The sequence below is a fragment of the Myotis daubentonii genome, chromosome 14, assembly GCF_963259705.1.
Source record: "Myotis daubentonii chromosome 14, mMyoDau2.1, whole genome shotgun sequence".
NCBI lineage: Eukaryota > Metazoa > Chordata > Mammalia > Chiroptera > Vespertilionidae > Myotis > Myotis daubentonii.
The window spans coordinates 58,432,447-58,440,904 of NC_081853.1; the positions used below are offsets into that span (position 1 = coordinate 58,432,447).

At 51.5% G+C, this 8,458-nt stretch overlaps 1 protein-coding gene across 6 annotated transcripts in view; it reads right to left on the bottom strand.

The window, feature by feature from the left end:
* Positions 1-5,545, bottom strand: part of ARIH2 (ariadne RBR E3 ubiquitin protein ligase 2) — a 55,142-nt gene extending 49,597 nt beyond the window's left edge. For 2 of the 6 annotated variants that reach the window (XM_059664809.1, XM_059664806.1), the window contains exon 1: positions 4,868-5,113. The gene's annotated coding sequence lies outside the window, so the exon portion shown is untranslated. Of the gene's footprint in view, positions 1-4,867; positions 5,114-5,526 lie in introns of those variants that run through there. The other 4 variants (XM_059664803.1, XM_059664804.1, XM_059664802.1 and 1 more) reach the window with 4 other exon arrangements.
* Positions 5,546-8,458: the final 2,913 nt, after the last annotated feature.

Here is an 8,458-nt window from a genome sequence, read left to right on the forward strand (position 1 = left end):
TTAATATATTTTATTGATTTTTTACAGAGAGGAAGGGAGAGAGATAGAGAGTTAGAAACATCGATGAGAGAGAAACATCGATCAGCTGCCTCCTGCACATCTCCTACTGGGGATATGCCCGCAACCCAGGTACATGCCCTTGACCGGAATCGAACCTGGGACCCTTCAGTCCACAGGCCGACGCTCTATCCACTGAGCCAAACCGGTTTCAGCAAAAAAGTAAAGACATTTAAAAGGATAAGCAGCAAGGGACCAGAGTAACTATGAAATTACAACTGGCCCTTGAATATGAGTCTGAACTGCATAGGCCCACTTATATGTGGAGTTTTCCAATAAATACTGTAAATATATTTTCTCTTCCTTACAATTTTCTTTTCTGCAGTTAACTTTATTACAGTAACCTATATGTATGTATGTATGTATGTATGTATGTATATATATATATATATATATATATATATATATGTAAAGCTAATATGCTAAGTGTCCAACTGACCGGTTGCTATAATGTGCACTGACCACAAGGGGGCAGATGTTCAACGCAGGAGCTGCCATGACGCACACTGGCCATTTAACAAAGAAACGGCACCACGGACCTGGTGCCCACAAAGCAACACTCGGCTCCCCCCAAGTGGGTCACAGGCCCCGCCACCACCCGGAGAGACAGCCTCCAAACCACAGCCAACGCTGCCGAGACCCCATAGCACAAAATGCAGCCCACACCCCAGCCCAGCACTAGAACGGTCGCTGTGGGCACCGGGTAATGATGTCACGTAGCAACGCCCGGCTTCCTCTCCCTAGCGACTAGCCTCCTTGGACTTTCTTCAGCCCAGGAACACCACTTGCTTCATAGCCAGGTGCAAACATTTTACACTTTATCCAAATGTCTGTGAAGCGTTTTCCCGTGCCTCATTTAATTTGATCCTCACAGAAGTCCTGGAGTAGGTAGATAGGAGACACAGTAGAATCCTATTTTCTTTTCATTAGCTGAAAATGGAGATTTAGAAAGCTTAGAAACTTGACCCGACTGAAAAGAAGAAATGGTGGACCTTGAAAATGACTTCAGGTTTTCTCACTGCACAGAATATATTCAAACACGGCTGCAGTTAAATATTTACCCTTTGTTCTCCCTGTGTGATCTACAATAATAATCTGCCCTGTGTTGATATTTACTGCTGTGTTGCTGACAATTACCTGAAAGAGAAGTTGGGGTGCTTCACTGGGCTCAAAAAAGCTTAACTAAATCAGAAAGCAGATATATATATATATATATATATTATATATGTGTGTATATATATATATATATATATATATATACACACACACACACACACACACACACATATAAAACGTTAAGTTGACTCATGCATGCACGATACATATAAAGCTATCGCTGGTGCCAATCGCATGCGTGTGTTTTGATCTGTCATTGTCAATAGTGAATTTGGTTAACACTTCTATTATAGAGAAAGGGCGAATAATGATATTAAAATATTTCTTCTAATGAATTTTCTTTCAATGTGCACGAGTCCATGCACCGAACCACTAGTATAGTATACTAGAAGCCCGATGCACAAAATTCATACAAGTGTAGGCCTTCCTTCTCCCGGCTGCTGGCACCGGCTTCCCTCTGGCCCCTGGCAGGCACCCAGGATCCGGGCTTCGTCTGGAAGGACATACGGTCTAATAGCATATTACGCTTTTATTATTATAGATAATAAATGTAACATACAAAATATATTAATTGATGTTTATGTTATTGGTCAATAGTAGGCTACCAATTAAGTATTTGGGGAGTAAAAAGTTATACGTAGCTCTGGTTGGGTAGGTGGCTCAGTTGTTTAGAGCATTGTCCTGATATACCAAGGTTGCAGGTTCAACCCCTGTTTAGGGCACGTACAAAAAGCAATCAATCAATACATAAATAAGTAGAACAACAAATAAATTTCTCTCTCTCTCTAAAAATCAATAATAATAAAAAGTTATGCATAGATTTTTGACTGCAGAGAGGGTCAATCCCACAATGTTCAAGGATCAACTGTATTTTCTTATATGCCCCACAGAAATCCACTAGTCATCATTATATTGACAAGTTATACAGTCTTAAAAAAACTGAGCATTCAAAGTAAAACAGATGTCAGTGATATGAACTGTGGTACTGGTGATGGAAATGTATACCCAATTCCCTCCCTCAGCTTGAAAGACAACCACCTTACTCCTACTGTTCAATTCTAAGTGCTGACAAAGTAAACTGTGACTGAATTAAAACTGGACTTTTACTATAAAGTCACCTACATGGTGGCAATCTAACACAGAGTACTGCCAATATTTCAGATCTCACGTTACTCATGAAAAAAATTATTTTCTTTTTTTTTTTTTAATTATTTTCAAATAAAAAATGTCAGGCCCTTTTGGTTAGCACACTATCCCAATACACCAAGGTTTCTGGTTCAATCCCTGATCAGGGCACATACAAGAAGCAACCAAGGAGTGCATACGACAAATTGATACTGCTCTCTTTCTAAAATCAACAAATTAAAAAATAAAGTAAAAAATGTCTCCTACAGGATGCTGCTGGGCAGTACTAACACCCATTCCCCCTCTCTTCTGACATGCTCAAGGGCCACTCAACTTTCACAGAGATACAGATCCCACTATCCAAGACTAAGTACTACTTGGTTACTCAATTATAAATTTTACCAGAGGCTCAGCACACGAAATTCGTGCACTCAAGGGGGGGGGGGGTGTCCCTGAGCCTGGCCTGCGCCTCTCACCATCTGGGAGCCCTCGGGGGATGCCTGACTGACGGCTTAGGCCCGCTCGCTCTGTGGGGAACGGGCCTAAGCAAGCCGTCAGTCAGACATCCTTAGAGTTGCCAGAGGTGGGAGAGGCTCCTGCCACCACCGCTGGGCTCGCCAGCCATGAGCCCGGCTTCTGGCTGAGCGCAGACCATCAAGGGGCAGCTCCTGTGTTAGCGTCTGCCCCCTGGTGGTCAGCATGCCTCATAGCGACAGGTCATTCCACTGTTTGGTTGATTTGCATATTAGCCTTTTATTATATAGGATGTCTATTTCTTTATCCTTTAGGATTTCTTGAAAAATCAGAGCTTACAAATTTCAAACATAGACAGGCAAATATAAATTAAGTGAAAACCAAAGTGCAAACAATTGTGATTATTTTCAAAATAGTAGGGGAACGATTGACTTTAAAAAGCAACACTTTTTTCTTTTACTTGTATTTTTACCTAAGATTCTGCTTACCAGGCAAACAACCTATGAATATTGCTCCTATCTACAAAATATCACTACCAAGAATAACTCTCATGTAATGAGAGCCAATTACAAGTTAGTTGTATACTCAGTAAATCTTTTTATTTTTTATTTTTTGGTATAGCAAGGTTGGAAATTTATTGAAGAACAAGTACAGACTCCCACATGGGGAGGGGGGAAGAGTCCCCCTCAGTAAATCTTCACAACCCTACAAAGTGCCCTTCGTCTCCTTCTTACCAATGAGGAAGCTAGAGTTCAAAAGGTTAAGTTACTTGCCCAGCTGGCAGCCAGAGCGCCAGGGTCCTACTTCCACCAGATTCACGGCCTATCATGACTCATAACTCCCATCACTCTTTTTTTAAAAATATATTTTTACTGATTTCAGAGAGGGAGGGAGAGGGAGAGAGAGAGAAAAACATCAATGCTGAGAGAGAATCGTGGATCGGCTGCCTCCTGCACACCCCACACTGGGGATCGCGCCCGCAACCCGGGCCTGTGCCCCCACCGGGAATTCAACCGTGTCCTCCCGGCTCATAGGTCGATGCTCAGCGGCTGAGCCACGCTGGTCAGGCCCCGTCACTCTTAAGAGTTCCTCCAGAGTCACAACAAAAAAGCCCGCTTTTCGCTTCCTCTGGGATTCCTCCCGGGGATTTGGGCTTAGGGAGGGTTGCGCAGGCTCCGGTTGTGTCCCGTGCAACCCGGACCGAGGATCTCAGCCGAGACCCTGCCACACCTGGGATGACGCTCCAAGCCCAGGGGAGAGGCTAGCTGGTGAGTCCGGCGGGGTTTATTCCAGACACATTAGCCCCAGGTCCACGTACCAACTCGCATCGCCGAGGAAAACCGCTCGGCACCGAAATGGGAACCGACCACTTAGTCTCAAAACCCCGGCTATGTCTCACAGTCACATACGGCAGCTGCTGGCCGCGCGGGGTTTTCACATTTTAACTTAAAATACTAAATCAGATTTGGAACTTGGTTTTCCGGTCGCCCCGGCCACAAGTCAAACGCCCGGTGGCCACCGTGGCTGGGGGCTGGCCGCCCCAGCGGCAGGGGGACAGCACGTCCACCGGCCGACAGCTCCCGGGCAGAGCGGCCCCGGCCCGAGGGAAGGCGCCCGGCCCGCGGGCACAGCGGCGACCGGCGGGGCGGCTCCTGGGCCCACGTCCCTCCCGAGGCGCCGGGAGAGCCGCGAGGACACGGCCCGCGCGCTGGGGACCCCTCCCGGCGGGGCGGACGTTACCAACCGCGCGGGCGGCCCGGCCGGAGCTCCCAGCAAGGACTCGAGTGCGGGGCCCGGAGGCGGCGCGTTTCCCGGCGCCCGTTGGGGAGGCCCAGAGGCGCGGGCCGCGACCTCTCCGGAGCCGAGGCGCCTCGAGGAGGAGAGACAGGGCCGCCCGGCGCCCGCCCGCCTCCTCGGCCTCCTCTCCAGCCGCCCCCCGCGACGGCCGCGGGAGCTGAGACCCTGGACCGGCTGCCGGGGGCCCTGGGCCTCGCGGGCGGCGAAGGCGGAGCCCCGGGCGGGCGAGGAGGCGCGCGGAGAGCCCACCCTCCCGGCGGCCGGGTAAACAAGGCCGCGCCGCGCGGCCCACACTCACCGGGAGCCGCGGCCCCGCGGCCGCTGAGCCCGGGCGGGCCGGACCGGGTCGAGCCAGGCCAGAGGGCTCCGAGCAAGGCGCGGCGGCGGCGGCGGAGGCGGCGGGCCGACCCGGTCTAGGCCCGCGCTGCTTCCTCCGGCGGAGCGGTCGCCGCGACCCGGAAGTGCTCGGCGCGCTGCGTCACTTCCGGCCCGGGGTCGGCCCGCGGTCGCCGGGGTCGCGGCAGGCGCCGGGTCGTATTACCCTCCGGCCGAGGCGTGGCGGTCGCCCGCCGCTGGTCCCGGAATCCGACCCGGGCGCGCCGGCTCCGAGGGGGGCTGGGGGCGCCGGGGGGAGGGCTCGGCCCTGGAGCGTGGTCTCCGCCGCCCGCCGCCCCCGGGGGTTCAGCCAGCGCTGCGCTGCGGGCGCCCCACTTGGCGGTTCGGACGCGGGTGTTGGGTGCGGGTGACCTCTCGACGTCCGTGGAGTCCGGGGATGAAGGGCTGTTCCTCCCCGCGGGGCCTTCGGGTCGGCGCGCCGGGCCGCCTGATGCTCCGCTTGGAGGCCGTCGCCGGGCGGCCCGAGCCGCGGGGCTTCTGCGCGCCCCGATTCGCCCCACGAAACTGAGCGTTAACTGCCTCCCCGCCAACAGTACAGGACGCGCCCATCATGACTTGTACCTCCCAGGACCTGCCGTCGGCCGGCGGCCGGCGTGGCTAGAACCGCGCAGGCTCCCCGCGCCGCTGCTGCGAAGCCGGAGACGCAGGGCGTGCCCGGGCTGTGCAAGCCCTTGGGCGGCCCAGGCACGAGTCGTGCATGTCCGGAGACCGACGGGCCATGGGCTCTCTAATCTAGTTGATGGTGCTTGTATGTGCTCATGTGTGTTTCTCCTACAAGAGTTCCAACTTTCAGTTGAACTCAAAACAGGTACCTAAGTCAGGGGCAAATACGTGCTAGAAAACTCCAATTGGAGTAATTAATGGTAACGAGTGTGTTGATTGTAGGGTTTTCTGGGGGACTCCTCACTTGTATATTAGCAGCATAAAAGGCTACTATAATCCAGTGTATTTACTTCGTTTGTTTTGAGAAGACAGCCCTTTATTTGTTTATTTAATGATAATAGATGTTGTACAAAGGCATCTATTGACAAGAAAAGGTACTTATGATATATTCTTTTTTATAATATTTTTATTGATTTCAGAGGGGAAGAGAGAGAGAGAGAAACATCAGTGATGAGAGGGAATCATTAATCAGCTGCCTCCTGCCTGCCTTCTACTGGGGATGGAGCCTGTAACTGGGCATGTACCCTGACCAGGAATTGAACTGGCGACCCTTTGGTGCATGAGACGGTGCTCAACCAACTGAACCACACTGGCCAGGGCTCAGGCACCTTGTCTTATCAGCTGTTCTTTCTCTCTCCCTTCTTGATGTTTCCATCAGCCTCAGTCCCATCTTTTAAAAACACCCTAAAATCGAAACTCTCCTTTAATTCTTCGTTCCTTTCCCTTCCCTACCAAGCTCCTTGAACCAACAATTGACTCTCAGGGCCTCTGCCTTCTTGCTGCCTTTTCAGTATTAGATGCATCAGGTGTTGACGCTCATGGCAGGCTGCTTCTAGTGTCAGCAGTGACTGCTAGTTAAACCTGGTGAGCACTGAAAATTCATTCGTTTGACCCAGCATTTGATCATTTTATCTCTTGGACTCAAAGGCACCATTTCATCTTCATTTTTCTCCAAAACTCTAATAGCAACCTCTGCTCTGGGGGCTCCTCCTTTCATGCCGGCCCCTCTCCCAGGGTAGAGTCTCCCGGGGGTTACATATGTGTATCATACGCTGAAGCCTTCCTGGCTTCTGTCTCTGGTCCTTACCTCTCCTGGTCCCCCAGGCTACATGTGTGACACTAGCCAGGTATTTCCTCAGATGGGCACTGCAATTGCAGTGTGTCTGTGACCCAGAATTATTGTAGGATTCCTGGTAATGCCTCTGGTTCTATCCTCTTTTCCATCCTCCCATGACCTCTGCCTCAGTTCATGCCTTCACTGCCTCTTGCCTGGACCACTATGTTCTCTCTTAACTGGTTTCCCTGCTTCCAGTTCCTCCCAGAACAAATTTATCCGCCAAAATAGATTTTCTAAGACAGATTGGATCATGTCACTACTCGTGCTTAAAAGCTCTGGCTCGCCATAACCGGTTTGGCTCAGTGGATAGAGCGTCGGCCTTCAGACTGAAAGGTCCCAGGTTCGATTCTGGTCAAGGGCATGCACCTTGGTTGCGGGCACATCCCCAGTGGGAGGTGTGCAGGAGGCAGCTGATCGATGTTTCTCTCTCATAGATGTTTCTAACTCTCTATCTCTCTCCCTTCCTCTCTGTAATAAATCAATAAAATATATATATATTTTAAAAAGCTCTGGCTCAGTGGTTAGAGCGTTGGCCCGGGCCCGAATGGGTCCCAGGTTTGATTCCCAGTCAAGGGCACCTATCTGGGTTGTGGGTTTGCTCAACCCATTGATGTCTCTCTCACATTGAGGTTTTCCTCTCCCTCCCTCCCTCCTACTTTCTCTGAAAAGCAACGAGGGAAAATATCCTCAGGTGAGGATCAGCAACAACAAATTCTAACATGGTTTCCCATCATTTTCTAGAAAACGCCTATAATACAGAGCAGGCAGGCTTTTGTCCCCCAACCCCCTTGCCGTCCACTGCCCTCCAGGACTTGTGGACCAGCCAGGCCAGTCACTTGCTGACCGCAGTCCTGGTCCTGTCACTCATCCTTCCACCCCAGCGCGCATGGTCATCTCACCCACTCCAAGCTTCCCCCCAGCCTGGAGTGCCTCCGCAGGGGGACTTCTCAGGTCCCTTGACATTGAGGTACCTGCTACAGAATAGTATAACCACTACTATTCCCAGCTTTTTTTAAATTTAAAAGTGTCACACATACAGAAATGCAAGAGTACTATGATGAATACCTGAATACTGTCCGTCTAGAGTCAATACGGCACATTAGCATAACCCTTAACTTCTCTCTCACACACCTTTTCTTCTCTTCATTAACAATTCCTTTAAGTTCTCCTTTCAGAATATACCCACTATCCAAATACTCCTCGCCACCTCCTCTGCTATGGCCCCTGATCCCAGCCAGGTCAGGGATGAGCCTCCTCAAGGCTGCCGGCTCTCTGCTGGCTCCCCACAGTCTATTCTCACCCGGACACCAGCATGGCTCCCTCTCCTGCAGAGGAGAGCTGATGTCCTCCGTGACAGTCAGCGTGGCTACCACCGCCTCCTGCCCCCCTCGCTGCCCTGGCCTCCCAGGCCGCCCCGTGGCTTCTGACAGAACAGGCACCGACCATCCAGGGCTTCTGCATGTCATCCTCTGCATGGAGGGCCCTCACCTCCACTCCCGCACCTCCCGGGGAAACCCTCCCTCCCTCCCTCCCTCGCCTCATCAAAGCTGTGAACTACTCCGCCTCCCCGCCCCTCTAGCCTCTTTCCAGGTTTATTTCTCTCCAGAGCACGGCCGTTATCACCATCACACTGTGTATCTTTCACTTTATCTGTGTTACGGTCTCTGAGCTCCGCAAGCACAGGGACCCCCGGTGGAGCTTCCCGCCCTGGGA